Here is a 20,732-nt window from a genome sequence, read left to right on the forward strand (position 1 = left end):
ATAAAGTGCCGAGTGGCATTCTGACAATGTGCCAGGTGTCTACTTTCAGAAAATGTATAGCTGTTGGAGTTTAATATCACATTTTCATGTCGTACTTCAATTTTCTTTGTAGTTGTCAAAAGTGTGAACATTTTCCAGGCTACCAGTGGCGCAAAATGTAGAAAAACCCTTGGCAGTGAAGGGGTTCAGAAAAATCCAATTATTAGTTAACGAAAACTACCGTAGACTATGTTTATTTTATGAATAATTTGAAATGTAATATTGTTAATAGAGTAAGTTTCTTCTCTTTACTACTTATTTTAATAATAATTTCTGCTGGCCAACCAAGTAAAATCAATATGACTTGCTGGCTTATTAGTTTATTGCACAATTATTCTGATACTTATTATGTAATGTCTGGACGCAGTAGCTAACATAAGGAAGACAAGGGAATTAGCATAAGATAAAATTTGGATTATAAATGCAGTAATTTGTTTTCAAATATCATTCAAATTACTATGCAACATTAACACTTCAAATGTGAATAAACAATGACAAAAGTGTAGGAAAACACTGAAATAAACTTCCAGCTCAGATTCTAATTTATTTTAAAATTGGAATTACAAAACAACACATTTATTATTCATCGCGGTTCATCACTTAACTTGGGATGTATGGATACATCCCGGCGATATTGCGCGCACAGACGCTGTACGTGCAACCGCCGTTGGGTGTCAGTTGATTCTGACAGATGACACCCGCCACTCAGTGTCAGCCCTGGCACTTTACCCCCTAAATACTGCAATTGAACTCGATCGCAGCATTTCGGGAGCAGGCAGAGGGAAGACAACCCCTCTGCCCTTGGATGATATCACGGGGTCCCGATCATTCCCATGGTGACACGATGTCATCATGATGACATCCGGGACACCAAAGCTAGCAAATTTGCTTGATCATGCTCAGAGCATGATCAGCAACTTTGTCTGTCAGTGCAGTCTTAACAGCTTGCATACTGTAGGGATGCTGCATCCTCATGCTATACAAGCAATCAGACTGCAAAGAATGAAGGTCCCATAGTGGGGCAAAGTTAAAAAGTAAAAAAAAAAAGATAAAAAAGTACAAAAAAATTGTAAAAACAATGTAAACAATAAAAGCACACATATTTGGTATCACCGCGTCCGAAACGAACAGACGTATAAAAGGCAAAAAACAATGCCTTATCATCATATTACCGAACAAAAAGTGGAATAAAACGCAATAAAAAAGACAAATATGAATAAACATGGTACCATTGAAAACATCATCTTGTCCCGCAGAAAACAAGCTGTCACATTGCTCCATCAGTGGAAAAATAAAAAAAGTTATAGCTCTCAGAATAAAGCAAAGCAAAAACAAATATTTTTTCTGTGAAGTAGATTTTATTGTGTAAAAGCGCCAAAACATAAAAAAACTATACCGTATTTTCGCTTTATAAGACGCACCCCAAATTTTGAGGAGAAAAATAGGAAAAAACTTTTATTTAATAAAATGGTGATGCTTCTTATAATCTAGGCATCTTATTGCTTACCGGGGATGGTGGGAAGTGGGTTGCTGCTGGAAGAGGCAGGAGTGGAACATTGCTGCTAGGATGAGGGGGTGTTTTGATGTGCGGGTGTCTGATGCTGCTGCTGTGCTATGTCCCCAGTAGAGTTGAGCGAAACGGGTCGAAAAATTTCAAAAGTCGCCGACTTTTGTCATAGTCGGGTTTCATGAAACGAAACCCGACCCTAGGATGAGGTCGGCCACGAGGTCGGCGACTTACGCGCCAAAGTCGCGTTTCAAAAGTTTGTTTTGCGCTCTTTTACAGCCAATCAGGATCCACGGACACTGTGGGCAACGTGATGACATAGGCAGGGGCACCACCATCTTTCAGAAGGGCATGCAAGTGATTGGCTTGCTTTGGTGGGCGTCACAGGGGGTATAAAAGGGCGTGCACGCCGACCGCCATCTTACTTCTGCCGATCTCAGTATAGGGAGAGGTTGCTGCTGATTCTGTAGGGAGAGCGTTAGGCAGGGAAGAAGACAAAAAAACTGCTTCTGCTGCTAGCGATTTGGCCTGCACAACACACAAGTCACTGTGTGTGCACTGCAAGGGGAGGCTATATTGTGGTGTATCAGTGGTGTTGGTTGTTGGGCTGCCTTTTAAGGCTTCCTGACAGGCTGGCATTGCTGTTTACCCACTGCTCCGCAAACTGCTTTTTTAAAAGCAATCCCAATTTTTTTTTTTTGTCCTGCTGAGAAGAAAAAAAAACTGCTTCTGCTTCTAGCAATTTGGCCTGCACAACACACAAGTCACTGTGTGTGCAGTGCAAGGGGAGGCTATATTGTGGTGTATCAGTGGTGTTGGTTGTTGGGCTGCCTTTTAAGGCTTCCTGACAGGCTGGCATTGCTGTTTACCCACTGCTCCGCAAACTGCTTTTTTAAAAGCAATCCAATCTCCCTTATCCTGTAGTCACTTTGGTCACAGCTGTGCCATCGAGCCTGTCACATAGCGCTCAGATATTCATTGGGCCTCACACAATCCACAAGTGTCCAGTGTCCAAAAGTGTGTGCAGAGATTCAAAATCTCCCTTATCCTCTCGTCACTTTGGTCACAGCTGTGCCATCGAGCCTGTCACATAGCGCTCAGATATTCATTGGGCCTCACACAATCCAAAAGTGTCCAGTGTCCAAAAGTGTGTGCAGAGATTCAAAATCTCCCTTATCCTGTAGTCACTTTGGTCACAGCTGTGCCATCGAGCCTGTCACATAGCGCTCAGATATTCATTGGGCCTCACACAATCCACAAGTGTCCAAAAGTGTGTGCAGAGATTCAAAATCTCCCTTATCCTCTCGTCACTTTGGTCACAGCTGTGCCATCGAGCCTGTCACATAGCGCTCAGATATTCATTGGGCCTCACACAATCCACAAGTGTCCAGTGTCCAAAAGTGTGTGCAGAGATTCAAAATCTCCCTTATCCTCTCGTCACTTTGGTCACAGCTGTGCCATCGAGCCTGTCACATAGCGCTCAGATATTCATTGGGCCTCACACAATCCACAAGTGTCCAGTGTCCAAAAGTGTGTGCAGAGATTCAAAATCTCCCTTATCCTCTCGTCACTTTGGTCACAGCTGTGCCATCGAGCCTGTCACATAGCGCTCAGATATTCATTGGGCCTCACACAATCCACAAGAGTCCAGTGTCCAAAAGTGTGTGCAGAGATTCAAAATCTCCCTTATCCTCTCGTCACTTTGGTCACAGCTGTGCCATCGAGCCTGTCACATAGCGCTCAGATATTCATTGGGCCTCACACAATCCACAAGTGTCCAGTGTCCAAAAGTGTGTGCAGAGATTCAAAATCTCCCTTATCCTCTCGTCACTTTGGTCACAGCTGTGCCATCGAGCCTGTCACATAGCGCTCAGATATTCATTGGGCCTCACACAATCCACAAGTGTCCAGTGTCCAAAAGTGTGTGCAGAGATTCAAAATCTCCCTTAGGCCTCTTTCACACATCAGGTTTTCTGCTTCAGGCGCGATCCGGCGCTTTTGACTAAAACCGGATCCGTCGAAATGCAATGCCGGATCCGGTTTCCCCCCCCATTGACTTGCATTAGAGCCGGATCGAGCCGGATGGCCATGCGTTTCATCCGATTTTTGCCGGATCCGGCAATGTGACGCGATCCGGCATCTGGAAAAAACGGTGACTGTAACGTTTTTTGTATCCGTCGAAAAAGCTTTTTCATACAATGAAAGCCTATGAGCGCCGCAATTCCCCGGATCCGGCGACAGCCGGATCCGGCGGCCGGATCCGGTTTCTTTGGTCTGAGCATGCTCAGTAGCTCTGCCCACAGGACATATATAAAAGCAAGACAATGGGACCCTCAGCCACACCCAACATGCCACCCAAGCCAAGAACCAGGAGCAGGAGAAGGCAGCAGACATCTGCAGCAGCAGCACCATCAGCACCACCCCAAATGGGGCAGCATGCTGAACAACGGCAGGGGAGTCCAGCAGCAGATGAGAGACGGTAATTATCAAATCCCCCATTCCTCCAAACTAGGGCTATGGAATATCAAGATATTCATTGGCCCTTTGTTTCTCTTTATTCAACAGCCGCCCAATAGATGCAGCAGCAGCAGCAGCAGCAATGGCAGCAGCTGGAACACCACCCACAGCCATGGAGTCTGGCCATGAGGAAGACAGCACATCTTCTGGGAGCCCTCCCTCGCATCGTCAGCGTTTGACGGTAAGTTTTTTTTTCCAAAATCCATCATCTCTGTAATATATGTGTATTCATTGCCTTTTATTTCAAAACAGGAATCACAAGATGAAGAGGAGCTCCCAGAAGAAGAAGGAAGGGGTGGACAGACACTTGGAGTGGGCTCACAATTGGTAAGTTTTTTGCATCAAACGCAGAAACACAACATCACACTACACACAACAGATAGAAAACAATGTTCTGCAGACCACACACAGCAAACAAATGCCTACATCCAAAGACATAACATTTTTTGTTTTCTTCTCTAGTCTTCCCAATCTGGTGCTCGGCCAAGAGGTCCTCGCAGTGCCTCCCAGGGTCGTCGGCGACAGCAACGCTGCGGTCACCAGCGTGTAAGTATAAATATTTTTGCTTTGTTTTTTTTGCACTTTTTATTTCATTTCTTTTGTGGAGGCTAATTATGTTATTTTTGTCTTTTTCTTTAACAGCCTTCACAGCGTGCTCCCGACTCTGACGGTGAGGATGGAGGGATTGATGTGGACCGCCTCATCGATCTCGTCAGAGAAAGGGAGCCGCTCTGGAATATGGCTGACCGACGCCACGCTGACCTGATCGTTACCCGACGACTCTGGGAGGAAATCTGTTCGCTCCTTGTGGACCGCTGGGAGGACCTCGAAGCTCGGGCCCAGATTAAAGAGCGTAAGTATATACAGTACCGGTTGCTTGATTTAAACCAGTGTTTCCCGAACTCCAGTCCTCGTGGTCCCCACGGATCATGTGTTCAGGATTTCTATTTACTTTGGAAATCCTGAAAACATGACCCCTGGGGACCAAGAGGACTGGAGTTTGGGAAACACTGATGTTGTATACTAACCACTTTGTCCTTTCTCGTTTCAGGGGAGAGAATTGTGAAGCGGTGGCGGTCTGTGAGGGATCGTTTCAAGAAGGAGTTCAATAAAGAGATGCGGGCCCCGAGTGGATCTGGAGGACGCAGGAGCAAGTACAAGTATGCACGAGCCCTGTCGTTCCCCCGGGAGACAATGCTCACCAGAAGGTAAATATTACACACCACATGTGACAAAAAAATGTTTAGATGTAACTTTTTTTTTTCAGCCAGGGCCATACCATGTCACTATTTTAATTGTTTTTTTTTCTCTTTATTCCACAGCACGGTGAGCAGCACTCGGGAACCTGCACGATTGGACCCTTCTGAGGCGATCCCTGAGGAGACCGGCACCGAGGGACACTTCAACCGCCCCGGTACATCTGCACCTTCCCAGCCTTCCCACACATTCGACCCATCTGTCCCATCCACCAGCACAGGAGCATCGTGGCCGCCTACATTACATGAAGCTGCTGGTGAGGAGATCGCTTTCCCTTTACCCCACCCTTCTGCCCCTGCCACCTCTAGTACACCTGCGGGTACTGGGCGGCAGCGGCAGAGGGGTCAGGAAAAGACTTATGCGCCAGAGTTCTTGCATCTGAATGCATCTTTCCAGAACTGTCTAAAAGTCTTGTCAGAGCAAATCTCCGCAGGCTATCAGCAGATCAACTCCAGCATTCTGGAGGTGAAGACACTTCTGCAAACCATGCATTCAGAAGCAAGATCTTCGCCAAACCACACCTTTTTCAGGTCTGTTGTGGAGCGCATGGAAACGCTCTCTCCTGCCCAGCAGATGCATGTAATGCATTCATGCCACGCTGCTCTCCAGCAAGTTACCTCCCAACCTCCTCCTCCCACCACAGTAGTTCCTCCACCTGCACCCCCTCCAGCCACTTTCCATCCTCCCCCTCCTATTACATCTACACCCCCTCCAGCCACTTTCCATCCTCCCCCTCCTATTACATCTACACCCCCTCCAGCCACTTTCCATCCTCTCCCTCCTATTACATACCATCCACCTCCCCAGCACCATCCACCTCCCCAGCACCATCCACCTCCCCAGCACCAGCAACCTCCCCAGCACCAGCAACCTCCCCAGTACCAGCAACCTCCCCAGTACCTGCAAACTCCCCAGTACCAGCAACCTCCCCAGTACCAGACATCTCCCCACTTCCAGCAACCTGCCCCGTACCAGACATCTCCCCACTTCCAGCAACCTGCCCCGTACCAGACATCTCCCCACTTCCAGCAACCTGCCCCGTACCAGACATCTCCCCACTTCCAGCAACCTGCCCCATACCAAACTCCTTCCCCATACAACTTGCCATCAACATCATCTGCTCCTACAGTCCCTGCCCAACCCTCCACTCCACCACCCACCACCTCTTCTGCTTCCCACATGTCCACCCATTCTGTAGTTTTTTCCACACCTTCACCTCTAACTGTTCCTTCCCCACCACGATCCCAGTCCTCTCTCCACACTCCCAGTGTCGAAGTGTCCCGCAGCCCCTACAGCAGTATTTCCACCACACACTACACAGATTTATAATGTGTGTATTTAAATAAAAATGACCAGTTTTATGGTTTCAAAGCTTTATTAAACAAGTTTATTAAAATTTTAAAAAAGTTTACTAAAAAAAACATTTTTCAATAAAAGTTAAATTATTTTACACTGGTTGTCTGTCATTTCTTTCTGCGGCGAAAAAGGTTAAATACAGGGTATTTAAAAGGTGAAATGGTATTCAAAACTAGGTATATAACTGTGGGTAAATTTTAGCTTTTTGCCACAGTTGTGTTCCTGGTTGTGTTTGAAGCAAAGTATTTCACCTAAAAAGTTGTGTTTATTGTTGGTGATTTCATAACAATGTACACAACTTTTGTTAAAAGGTGAAATACTTTGCATAAAACACAACCAGGTACACACCTGTGGCCTAAAGCTAAAAATAGAGACCATGACAAGATAGCCAACTTTGGTTGGCAAAGGTATATACTGTTGGTACAGAAGGTACACAAGTTTGGTTGGGCACAAATCTTTCACACTCTGTCATCCTGCCAGTGTACTCTGCCTTGAGGTGACATAAAGTATAGTGCAAAATTGTCCCTCATTACTGAAACCGTCACAGAACTTCTAGTGGTAATGTCATGGTAATCTTGCAAGGTGGTTTCTTCAGAGGTGTCCTCAATGGAAATGGGTTCCTTGCAGATAACAAAATTGTGGAGTACCACGCACGCTTTGATCACCTCGTCCACAGTTTCTGTCTTGAGGTTGATCGCAGTCAATAGGACCCGCCATTTGGCTGTCAGAATACCAAAGGTACATTCAACCATTCTTCTTGCTCTTGTGAGGCGGTAATTAAAAATGCGTTTTGGTCTTGTCAATCCTCTGCTAGAGTACGGTTTCAAAAGGTGTTCTGACAGCTGGAAGGCTTCATCCCCTACACAGACAAATGGCATAGGTGGACCAGATGTTTGCGGCAGCGGTCTAGGTGGTGGGAACTGGAAGGTGTTTCCATACAGTTTACGCCCCATGGCAGACAGTTTGAAAACTTGAGAGTCATTGGAGCGGCCATAGGCCCCAATATCAACCGCAATAAATTTGTATTCCGCGTCAGCGATGGCCATGAGGACAATTGAAAAATATTTCATGTAATTGAAATATTCCGATCCCGATCCAGCTGGCTTTACAATGCGGATATGTTTCCCGTCCACAGCGCCCAAGCAGTTGGGAAACTGACATATCTGTTGAAACTTGTCAGCAATTTCAATCCACCTCTCTGTTGTGGGCTCTGGTAAAAACTCTTCAGCTAAGGAGTCCCACAGTGCACGGCATGTGTACTTCACTATTCCAGATATGGTGGAAATCCCGAGTCTGTACTGGAAATGCAGTGACGAAAGGGATTCTCCAGTTGCAAGAAATCTGTGGGGAATTAAAAAACAATAAATTAGTTTTAAATCACAGCATTACATACCAAAACTGAGCTATAACACTTGGAGATACAAACTACCACCAACAAGATTGCAGTGAAAGTGTGCTCTGATGCGATCACATCCAATAAATGTGGCTTACCTTAAAGTCACCATCAGACGCTCTGTGGGTGAAACAGAGAAGCGGCAATAGGTGTCCGCTTTTCTTATGAGGTGTGCAATGCGCTCCACCAAGTAATCAAAATTCTCCATTTTCATCCTAACATATCCAAAAAATTTATCCGGGTTTCGTCGAAGGTCCATGCAGAGTGTAGAATAGACCCCACGCGTCATTCTCTTGGCTGTGATGGGGTGGATCCACAAACGTCGTCTACGATGCCTGATGCGCTGCTGTCTTGCTCTCTCCTTCTCCAGAACAATCACCCTCAAACGATTCGCCTCCGCTATAAAATCCGCCAAATTCTTCAAAATATTTCCAATGACAACATCCATCTTCGCCAGTAACTTGCTCTTCTCTCCAACCTGCACTTTCTCCTCTACAACCTGTCAAAGAAGGGCTGTAGGAACATGCTATATATAGTTTTCCAGTAGCCAATCCCGTTCGGAAGGCCACAAGGGTCAATTTTAAAAACCGGATCCGGCGTAATCTGTCAAAAAACGGATAGAAAAACGGATAGAAAAACGGATGAACCGGATGAGACGGATCCGGTTTTGTCTGTCAAGAAAAAGACGGATCCGGCAGAAAACCGGATCCGTCACATCCGGTTTTACTAAACATTTGCCGGATCCGGCGTTCCGGCACGACGCCGGATCGCGCCTGACGCCGAAAACCTGAAGTGTGAAAGTAGCCTTATCCTCTCGTCACTTTGGTCACAGCTGTGCCATCGAGCCTGTCACATAGTGCTCAGATATTCATTGGGCCTCACACAATCCAAAAGTGTCCAGTGTCCAAAAGTGTGTGCAGAGATTCAAAATCTCCCTTATCCTCTCGTCACTTTGGTCACAGCTGTGCCATCGAGCCTGTCACATAGCGCTCAGATATTCATTGGGCCTCACACAATCCACAAGTGTCCAGTGTCCAAAAGTGTGTGCAGAGATTCAAAATCTCCCTTATCCTCTCGTCACTTTGGTCACAGCTGTGCCATCGAGCCGGTCACATAGCGCTCAGATATTCATTGGGCCTCACACAATCCACAAGTGTCCAGTGTCCAAAAGTGTGTGCAGAGATTCAAAATCTCCCTTATCCTCTAGTCACTTTGGTCACAGCTGTGCCATCGAGCCTGTCACATAGCGCTCAGATATTCATTGGGCCTCACACAATCCAAAAGTGTCCAGTGTCCACAAGTGTCTGCAGAAATTCAAAATCTCCCCTGTCCTATAGACACCTTGTACCTTGTTTTACATTACTATATAGTTTGTTGGATTTTGTCTACATTTCTACCAAAAATGAGGAAGGCTGGTGGAAGAGGCCGTGGAATTGGGCGGGGGTTGGCAGCTGGCAATGATGGTGTTGGTGGTGGATCTGATGGTAGTGGCAAGAGCAAAATAGGACCGAATGCAGGAGGTGTTGAGCCTGCGTCATCGTCTGGCTACATAAGGCCTCGAACGCTTAGTTTTCTAGGAGTTGGCAAACCGCTTTTAAAGCCAGAGCATCAGGAAAAAGTTTTGTCTTACATTGCTGACTCAGCCTCCAGCTCTATCGCCTCCTCTTCTTCAGTTGTAAAAAGTAAAAGCACTGAGTCGTCATTGGAGGCTCATGTTCATGAACCACACCTTTCCTTGTGTCCTTCACCCCAACCAAGATTGAAGGATGACGCAGGCCATACTACTGATTACTCCATGGAGCTGTTTTCACATACCATGCCTGGATTATCAAGTCAAATGGTGAATTACCCAGGCCAAGATGAATCTGACATGGAGTGCACTGATGCACAGCCGCTGATGGATGATTCTGCTGGTACATTCACTCAGAGCACTACATTGTCCTCGCAGTGTACAGAGCCAGATTCTGACCCTGATGAGACTCAGGTGCCCCTTCCCGCACACTATGCCACCATACACGGTGACACAGAGGAAGGTGCACATGACATAGAAGAGGAGGTGATGGATGACCCAGTTGTTGACCCAGATTGGCATCCATTGGGGGAAGAGGGTGCTGCTTCCAATAGCTCAGATGAGGAGCATCCACAGCAGACATCGACATCGCAACAGCTGTTATCTGGCAGGCCCGTAGCACTCCAAAGACAGGTTCCAAACATCAAAAGAGTTGCTGGACAGCTTGTCCAGAGGGTCAAAAGATCACAGCGTGCTAGGCCGCAAAATGTCTGCCAAAGTAGGAAGAGTGCAGTGTGGCACTTTTTTGAACAAAATCCTCATGATCAGGCCAAGGTTATCTGTAAGAAGTGCGCAAAGACATTTAGCCGAGGGAAAAATCTGAAAAATTTGAATACCAGTTGCATGCTTAGACATTTAACCAGCATGCACTTGCAAGCGTGGACACAACACCAAACCTCAAGTGCCACATGTGAAACTGATCACAACGAAGGTAGTCAGCAACGCTACATTGTTGCCCCCACTGTAAGCCCACCGGTTATCACAGCAGCAAATGTTGAGGTGTCGTTGCAAGGCCACAGCAGTCAGGGAATCCCACTGTTATATCAACGAAAGACTGATTCTAGGCCATCAGAAAGAACACCAACTCCATCACCATCATCAACCCTCTCTCAGTCCGCCCTGTCCACCGCTACTTCCACCATATGCAGCTCTCAAGTCCAGCTCACCCTCCCAGACACTATGAGTAGGTCAAGAAAGTACTCAGTCTCTCATCCGCGTACACTGGGTTTGAACGCCCACATTGCCAAACTAATCTCATTTGAGATGATGCCCTTTCGGTTGGTGGAAAGCACAGCTTTCCGCGAACTCATGGCCTATGCAGTACCACGCTATGACCTACCCAGTCGCCACTTCTTCTCTCGCAAAGCCATCCCAGCCCTCCACCATCATGTGAAAGACTGCATTGTCCATGCACTCAAGCAGTCAGTGAGCGGAAAGGTGCACCTCACAACTGATGCATGGTCCAGTCGGCATGGCCAGGGCCGTTACGTGTCCATCACTGCTCACTGGGTTAATGTGGTGGATGCATGGTCCACAGGGGACAGCGGTGGTGGGACAGTGCTGCCTAGCCCATGGTATAGGAAACAGTTGGCTGTAGGCGTTCGACCCTCCTCCTCCTCCTCCAGAAGCGAAAGCTCGTCCACAGAGCGCAGTCGTACGAGCACTCCATCTGCAGCTGCCACTGTTGCACACGATGTGTCCCCCTATCGAGCAGCTAGTGGAAAGCGTCAGCAGGCTGTGTTGCAGATGATGTGTTTGGGCAACAGACACACCACCGAGGTGCTGGCCGAGTACTTGAAGCGACAAACTGAGTCATGGCTGGGCAGTGTACATCTTGAGGCAGGCAAGGTAGTTAGTGATAACGGCCGTAATTTTGTGGCAGCCATAGCCCTTTCAAAACTCAGCCACATACCTTGCTTGGCTCACACCTTGAACCTGGTGGTGCAGTGCTTCCTCAAAAATTATCCGGAGTTAACAGCCCTGCTCCAGAAGGTGCGAAGACTGTGTGCGCACATCCGCCGGTCGCCTGTACACTCCGTTCGTATGCAGAAGCTGCAGCGATTGCTCCACCTTCCCAACCACCGCCTCATTATCGACATTGCAACAAGGTGGAACTCCACCCTGCACATGGTGGAGCGGCTGTGTGAGCAGAGGCAGGCCATAATGCATTTGTGGGAGGATACACGGCCAGGCACTTTGAGAGCAGACATGGAGTTGACAGGTGTGCAGTGGTCGAAGCTGAAAGACCTCTGTAAAGTCCTTCAGTGTTTTGAGGAATGCACACGGCTGGTAAGCGCAGACGACGCCATCCTAAGCATGAGCATCCCACTTATGCGTCTGCTCATGCAAACTTTGACGCACCTTAAGGAGCAGGCGTCTGCAGCCAATGTTGATGAGGAGGAAGAGGAGGAGGGAATCCTTGATGACATTCAGCCATTGTCTGCTCAGGGACCTCTCCTGGACGAGGTGGAGGAAGAAGAGGAGGATGATGATGGGGATGATTACTTAGGGGAGGAGGATGCATCTCGTGGGGCAAGTGAAAATGTTGGCGTGGCAAGGTCTGGTACAGGGTTTGTGCGTGACTGGAGGGATGTGGATTTGCCAGAAAGTGCTCCTCCACCCAGCACTCGCAGTGCATCATTGACACCGGGAACATTGGCCCACATGTCAGATTATGCCTTGCAGATCCTAAAAAGGGACGCCCGCATTGCCAAAATGATGAACGATGACGACTACTGGTTGGCTAGCATCCTGGATCCACGCTATAAAGGCAAATTACAAAACATCATGCCACAGGAGAACCTTGACCTAATATTGGCTAATAAACAAGCAACTCTGGTAAATCGGTTGCTTGAGGCATTCCCAGCACACAGCAGCGGTGATGGTTCTCACACGAGCCGTACGGGCCGGGGGCAGCTTGGCAGAGGTGTTCGTGGTGCACACAGCAGAAGTGGCGTTGGAGACAGGGGTTTCATGACAATGTTGTGGACTGATTTTTCAAATACCGCTCACACAACTGGTAATACGGCATCGATGGAAAGTGACAGGAGACAGCAGTTGTCAACTATGGTTACAAACTACTTTTCCTCCCATATCGATGTTCTCCCACACAGGTAATTCCCCTTTGACTATTGGGCCGCTAAACTGGACACCTGGCCTGAATTGGCCCAATATGCCTTACAGGAGCTCGCTTGCCCAGCTGCAAGTGTGCTATCGGAAAGAGTCTTCAGTGCAGCTGGATCAATCCTGACAGAAAAAAGGACCCGTCTGTCAACCCAAAATGTGGATGATCTAACTTTCATTAAAATGAACCATGCATGGGTTTCCAAGGATTTTGTCCCACCTTCCCCTGATGACACATAGGGTGACAGAAAAATGGCTTGCTTTGGTCCACCTCCTCCTGGGACTTCACCTATTTCGCCTTTTGCATCAGCTGAATGTCCAACATCAACATATGCCACTTTCTAAAACTCCCTAACTGTGCTGCCTCCCCCCCATGGCCGGGGTCACCACCTAGCGCACGACACCGTGCGAGTGCCGTTGCCCTGGACAGGTGGGTAGGCCGACTCTTGGGCGCGGGCACTGGCACAGGGTCCCTCATAGTGCAATCAAGTGTCTCTGACGGTGGTGGTGCACACCCGCCGTCAGACACACCGCTGTACTATGAGGGGCCCAGTGCCAGTACCGACGCCCACGAGTGGGCCCCTCTTGCTTGGGCAGGGCCCCAGCATTTGCAATCTTTACCTCTCCCTGCTCCTCCGCTGTGTAATCTGGGCCGTCAAATCCATACTGTGCCTGACACCGTCTGAGCCTGCCTCCTGAGACATATATTTTGAATGTGTACGCTATCCATACATGTTATCCGGGGATACGGTACCCTTTCTAACCTTTGTGCAATCACGTGCAATCCATACTGGGCCTGACACCGTCTGAGCCTGCCTCCTGATGTATAGACATATATTTTGAATGTGTACGCTATCCATACATGTTATCTGGGGATATGGTACCCTTTCTAACCTTTGTGCAATCACGTGCAATCCATACTGGGCCTAACACCGTCTGAGCCTGCCTCCTGAGACATATATTTTGAATGTGTACGCTATCCATACATGTTATCCGGGGATACGGTACCCTTTCTAACCTTTGTGCAATCACGTGCAATCCATACTGGGCCTGACACCGTCTGAGCCTGCCTCCTGATGTATAGACATATATTTTGAATGTGTACGCTATCCATACATGTTATCTGGGGATACGGTACCCTTTCTAACCTTTGTGCAATCACGTGCAATCCATACTGGGCCTAACACCGTCTGAGCCTGCCTCCTGAGACATATATTTTGAATGTGTACGCTATCCATACATGTTATCCGGGGATACGGTACCCTTTCTAACCTTTGTGCAATCACGTGCAATAAATACTGGGCCTGACACCGTCTGAGCCTGCCTCCTGAGACATATATTTTGAATGTGTACGCTATCCATACATGTCATCTGGGGATACGGTACCCTTTCTAACCTTTGTGCAATCACGTGCAATCCATACTGGGCCTAACACCGTCTGAGCCTTCCTCCTGAGACATATATTTTGAATGTGCACGCTATCCATACATGTTATCTGGGGATACGGTACCCTTTCTAACCTTTGTGCAATCACGTGCAATCCATACTGGGCCTAACACCGTCTGAGCCTGCCTCCTGAGACATATATTTTGAATGTGTACGCTATCCATACATGTTATCTGGGGATACGGTACCCTTTCTAACCTTTGTGCAATCACGTGCAATCCATACTGGGCCTAACACCGTCTGAGCCTGCCTCCTGAGACATATATTTTGAATGTGTACGCTATCCATACATGTTATCTGGGGATACGGTACCCTTTCTAACCTTTGTGCAATCACGTGCAATCCATACTGGGCCTAACACCGTCTGAGCCTGCCTCCTGAGACATATATTTTGAATGTGTACGCAATCCTTACATGTTATCCGGGGACACGGTACCCTTTCTAACCTTTGTGCAATCACGTGCAATCCATACTGGGCCTAACACCGTCTGAGCCTGCCTCCTGAGACATATATTTTGAATGTGTACCCTATCCATACATGTTATCTGGGGATACGGTACCCTTTCTAACCTTTGTGCAATGACGTGCAATCCATACTGGGCCTAACACCGTCTGAGCCTGCCTCCTGAGACATATATTTTGAATGTGTACGCTATCCATACATGTTATCTGGGGATACGGTACCCTTTCTAACCTTAGTGCAATCATGTGCAATCCATACTGGGCCTAACACCGTCTGAGCCTGCCTCCTGAGACATATATTTTGAATGTGTACGCTATCCATACATGTTATCTGGGGATACGGTACCCTTTCTAACCTTTGTGCAATCACGTGCAATCCATACTGGGCCTAACACCGTCTGAGCCTGCCTCCTGAGACATATATTTTGAATGTGTACGCTATCCATACATGTTATCCGGGGATACGGTACCCTTTCTAACCTTTGTGCAATCACGTGCAATCCATACTGGGCCTGACACCGTCTGAGCCTGCCTCCTGAGACATATATTTTGAATGTGTACGCTATCCATACATGTTATCTGAGGATACGGTACCCTTTCTAACCTTTGTGCAATCACGTGCAATCCATACTGGGCCTAACACCGTCTGAGCCTGCCTCCTGAGACATATATTTTGAATGTGTACGCTATCCATACATGTTATCTGGGGATACGGTACCCTTTCTAACCTTTGTGCAATCACGTGCAATCCATACTGGGCCTAACACCGTCTGAGCCTGCCTCCTGAGACATATATTTTGAATGTGTACGCAATCCTTACATGTTATCCGGGGACACGGTACCCTTTCTAACCTTTGTGCAATCACGTGCAATCCATACTGGGCCTAACACCGTCTGAGCCTGCCTCCTGAGACATATATTTTGAATGTGTACCCTATCCATACATGTTATCTGGGGATACGGTACCCTTTCTAACCTTTGTGCAATGACGTGCAATCCATACTGGGCCTAACACCGTCTGAGCCTGCCTCCTGAGACATATATTTTGAATGTGTACGCTATCCATACATGTTATCTGGGGATACGGTACCCTTTCTAACCTTAGTGCAATCATGTGCAATCCATACTGGGCCTAACACCATCTGAGCCTGCCTCCTGAGACATATATTTTGAATGTGTACGCTATCCATACATGTTATCTGGGGATACGGTACCCTTTCTAACCTTTGTGCAATCACGTGCAATCCATACTGGGCCTAACACCGTCTGAGCCTGCCTCCTGAGACATATATTTTGAATGTGTACGCTATCCATACATGTTATCCGGGGATACGGTACCCTTTCTAACCTTTGTGCAATCACGTGCAATCCATACTGGGCCTGACACCGTCTGAGCCTGCCTCCTGAGACATATATTTTGAATGTGTACGCTATCCATACATGTTATCTGAGGATACGGTACCCTTTCTAACCTTTGTGCAATCACGTGCAATCCATACTGGGCCTAACACCGTCTGAGCCTGCCTCCTGAGACATATATTTTGAATGTGTACGCTATCCATACATGTTATCTGGGGATACGGTACCCTTTCTAACCTTTGTGCAATCACGTGCAATCCATACTGGGCCTAACACCGTCTGAGCCTGCCTCCTGATGTATAGACATATATTTTGAATGTGTACGCTATCCATACATGTTATCTGGGGATACGGTACCCTTTCTCACCTTTGTGCAATCACGTGCAATCCATACTGGGCATGAGAACGGCTGGCGAGCTGTTAAGCAAGCTACAGCACCTGTGGTTTGCACATGTAAGTTTTTAATTTTTTCAGGAATGACGGTTAGGCCTAATTCCGGAACTGCGGTTGACCTGCACTTACTGGGAAATCATCGTTCGCGGGTAATAATTGTAATCAGTGATCCCCATCACTAACGTTGTTCAGCGGGTTATCTGCACCCGTAAGCGACAAACGCTGGCCTTTTCAGTGTAGCGCACATGCAGCCACGGACATGTAAGGGCATGACACACCAGTTATTGGCCAATCTCATGTGCCAGAGCCTCACGTGTCCCTCTAGTAAGCCGGACTCGGACCGCGGGGCATGACGGAGTCTCGTTCGTTAACGGAATTAAGCTTGCAATGTGTGCATCTGTTCTGTAGCTGGCATGGTTGAGGTTTCCCAGGTGGAGTCGAATTTAACCATAGGCTCCACCCCTGGTGGTGCCCTTCTGGACATTCCTTTAAGGTTCAGCTTTGCAACCATACTGCCCACGTAAAACAAACACTTTGCCTTCATGAACGCTGTTTGGAGGGTCATGACTCGTGGGAATAACGCCGCCCAATCAGTTAACCTGCTAGAGAGATCCTTCGTTGCTCCCAAGCATGACATCACACTCCCTAGGAAGAAGGTAATGCCACTGTGGCGACCGTACTCCTGGGGGCGACACAAGTGCACTGATGCCCAGCCACTGCTCGATGAATAATCTGCTGGTACATTGACCCAGACCACTACATTCCCCTCGCACGCTACACGACCTGAATCTGACCCTGATGAAACTCGGGTTACCCTTCCCATATACAGTTCCATCTTACACGGTGACAAAGAGGAAGCTGCAGATGAAAGTGCAGGTTCGGCCCACCCGCCATCAGACACACCACCGTACTATCATGGGCCCTGTGCCAGTGCCGTCGCCAACGAGTGGGCCCCCCTGCTTGCCCAGGATCACAGCACTTGCAAAGTTGAAATACTGTGCAGTGAGATGGAAGATGGGGACGACGAGGAATCCAGAGAAGTACAGGGATTCCCTAGGGAGGAGACTTATTTGATTGTTTTCAATGTTGGGACAGCAATTTTTGGGGAGCACTATACTCTGGAGAATGATAGATGGGGCCCACCATACACTGGAACATTCCAAAGGTGGACATCAGACACTGGAGCAGCATTTACAGGGCCCATTATACACTAGAACATTAGAAATGGGGCCCATTATGTTTGGAGCATTATTTGGGCCCATAAGACAGTGGAGCTTCATCCATGGGGACCAACATATACTGTAGCATTATGTGGAGCTCATCATATACTGTTTCAAACATTATATGGGACCAATGATTCTGTATGGAGAAATAGATGGGCCTCGTCATGAGATGTAAAAAGTGAGGTATTTTTCATTGTACTATACCGCTATTTCTCTGCCGTATCGGAGCATGATGAGTTGTGGTATGTGTTAAAGGGGCGCTCTGTCGCCCAGGGCACATGAAAACCTGCAGCCAGCCCTCCCCCCCACAACTTTAGCCAAATAACCCCCATTTTTCAGTGCGTAACTTGTATTAAGAAGTTAATTAAGGTTGACAAGCTTAAGTAAGAAGAATTGATGCTTTTGGCATTCAAATGGGCACTGTAGGTGTGTTTCCTGTCCTCCTCTCACTGCCGACTTTTATTCCCCATTGACTTACATTGGGTTTCGTGTTTCGGGATGACCCCGACTTTTCCCTATAATCGGACGATCTTGCCCGACCCGACTTTTGGAAAAGTCGGGTTTCACGAAACGAAACGCGACCCTAAAAAACCAAAAGTCGCTCAACTCTAGTCCCCAGTGTTACCGGGTGTTGTTGTCACCGCGCTCTGTACTTGGTGCTGCCGCCTCCTCTGTCCCCTGGTGCTGCTGCTGCGCTCTGTATGTACCTGGTGCTGCCACCCACTCTGTCCCCTGGTGCTGCCGCCCGCTTTGTCCCCCGGTGCTGCCGCTGCGCTCTGTACCTGGTGCTGCCACTGCACTCTGTCCCCTGGTGCTGCCGCCCGCTCTGTCCAACCGGTGATGCCGCCGCGCTCTGTACCTGGTGCTGCCGGGTGCTACCGCCTGCTCTGTCCCCCAGTGCTGCCACCTGCTCTGTCCCCTGGTGCTGCCGCCTGCTCTGTCCCTCGGTGCTGCTGCCACGCTTTGTCCCTCGGTGCTGCCGGGTGCTGCCGCCGCGCTCTGTCCCCCGGTGCTTGCCGCCACGCTCTGTCCCGTGCTTCATGGGGGGCTCTGCCGTTCCATCCATGCTTGCTTGCCCTGTGCAGTGGATTGCTCCGGGAAAATGGCCACCGTGCAAGCTCAGATGGAGATTTCGGCACTGAAATCTCGGGAGATGAAATTTCAGCGCTGAAAGCAAACATGGATGGAACGGCAGAGCCCCCCACGCAGCACGGGACAGAGAGTGGAGGAGGCAAACATTGGGGGACAGAGCGCGGCAGCTCCCGGCAGCATCGGGGGACAGAGCGGACACACGCAGCAGCACAAATAAGGTATATCCACATTGTAAGACGCACCCCTATTTTCCCCCCAAATTTGGGGGAAAAAAGTGCATCTTACAAAGCGAAAAATATGGTATACACATGTGGTCAAAATTGTTGGTGCCCATTATTTAATGACAGAAAAACCCGCAATGGTCACAGAAATAACTTGAATCTGACAATAGCAATAATAAATAAAAAAATCTATGAAAATGAACAAATGAAAGTCAGACGTTGCTTTATAACCATGCTTCCACAGAATTTTTAAAGAAATAAAACTCATGAAACAGGCCTGGACAGAAATGATGGTACCTTTAACTTAATATTTTGTTTCACATCCTTTTGAGGCAATCACTGCAATCAAACGATTCCTGTAAGTGTCAATGAGACTTCTGCACCTCTCGACACGTATTTTGGCCCACTTCTCAAGAGCAAACTGCTCCAGTTGTCTTGTGTTTGAAGGTTGCCTTTTCCAGATGGCATATTGCAGCAACTGGCAGAGTATAGCTGTGTATGGTTGCCAACAGCAACGTATGGACTGCGGTCGCAGCTGCGACAGGGCCCGGAGTGCTTAGGGGCCCGATCGCGAGTTTGATTGGCTGCCAGGCTGCAATTGGCCTGACGCGATGGCTGTTCTGTGTGCACAGGACCTACGATGAGGTCACAGGAGGGGAGGAATTAGGGGTCACATGATCTGGAGCCTCTGTGTATGCAGGACTCTGCTGTGCTGGTTGTCATGGTGCTGGATGAGGTTAAGTTTATGTGTGGGGTCAGGAGGGGTTTACAATGTGGATGTAGCAGAGCCGTGAGTGTGTACAAGGTGTACAGAGCAGAACCGTGTTTACAAAGTGTATGGAGTGCAGCCATGTGTGTACAGAGTAGAGCCGCATCTGTATGAGGTGTACGGATAGGAGCCGTGTGTGTATGAAGTGCACAAAGCAGAGCTGCATGTGTATGAGGTGAATGGAGAGGAGTCGCGTGTGTACGGAGAGGAGCTGCATGTGTATGAAGAGGAGCCGTGTGTGTACGGAGCGGAGCCACTTGTGTATGAAGTGTATGAAGAGGAGCCGAGTGTGTACGCAGAGGAGCCGTGTGTGTACGGAGCGGAGTCACATGTGTATGAGGTGGACGGAGCGGAGCCATGTGTGTACGAAGTGTATGGAGTGCAGCCGTGTGTACGGTGCGGAGCCGCATGTGTTGTGAGTTCATTTTCCCCTTCATCTTTGATGTCTGATGAACTCCCTCTGCTGGTGAAGGGAGGTAGTGAAATTGATTTGGATGGGAACAACCTGTCATCTGAACAAGCGGAGTGTGATTGGACATCTGGAATCTCTGAGTAGATATAAGGCAGCCAACGCCCTGCAGGGTTGCTGGTGATTCTTTCTGCTCTGAGCGCTGGCATCCAGTTTAGTTCCTGTCTACTAAAAGCTAAGTTTTTGCCCTGCTATTATTCCATGAGATTTTGTCTGGTTTTCTTAGTGTTTGTGTTCAGCCAGCCCTGGTTGGGACTGGCTGAATTCCATTTTTGTCTCTGGTCAGTTGATCTCTTTGCTCTGTTTTCAGAATATACCTGAGTGCTGATATAGTGATTTTGAAGTCTAGCGACTTCAGGGCCTTTTTTCCTATCAGACGGTTGGAGACATTTTTGGTAGGGTTTTTGCGGATTGCAGCCAGCATCTTTTCTGTCCTGTCTATCTAGTTAGTTGGGCCCCATTGTTTGCTCAGTCTGTCTTTCTGTCTGTGTTTGTGTTTTCATCTGTTTTTCACCGACAATACATGTTGGGGGCTG

Source organism: Dendrobates tinctorius, unplaced genomic scaffold (assembly GCF_039654945.1).
Source record: "Dendrobates tinctorius isolate UK_male_01 unplaced genomic scaffold, ASM3965494v1 ptg000046l, whole genome shotgun sequence".
NCBI lineage: Eukaryota > Metazoa > Chordata > Amphibia > Anura > Dendrobatidae > Dendrobates > Dendrobates tinctorius.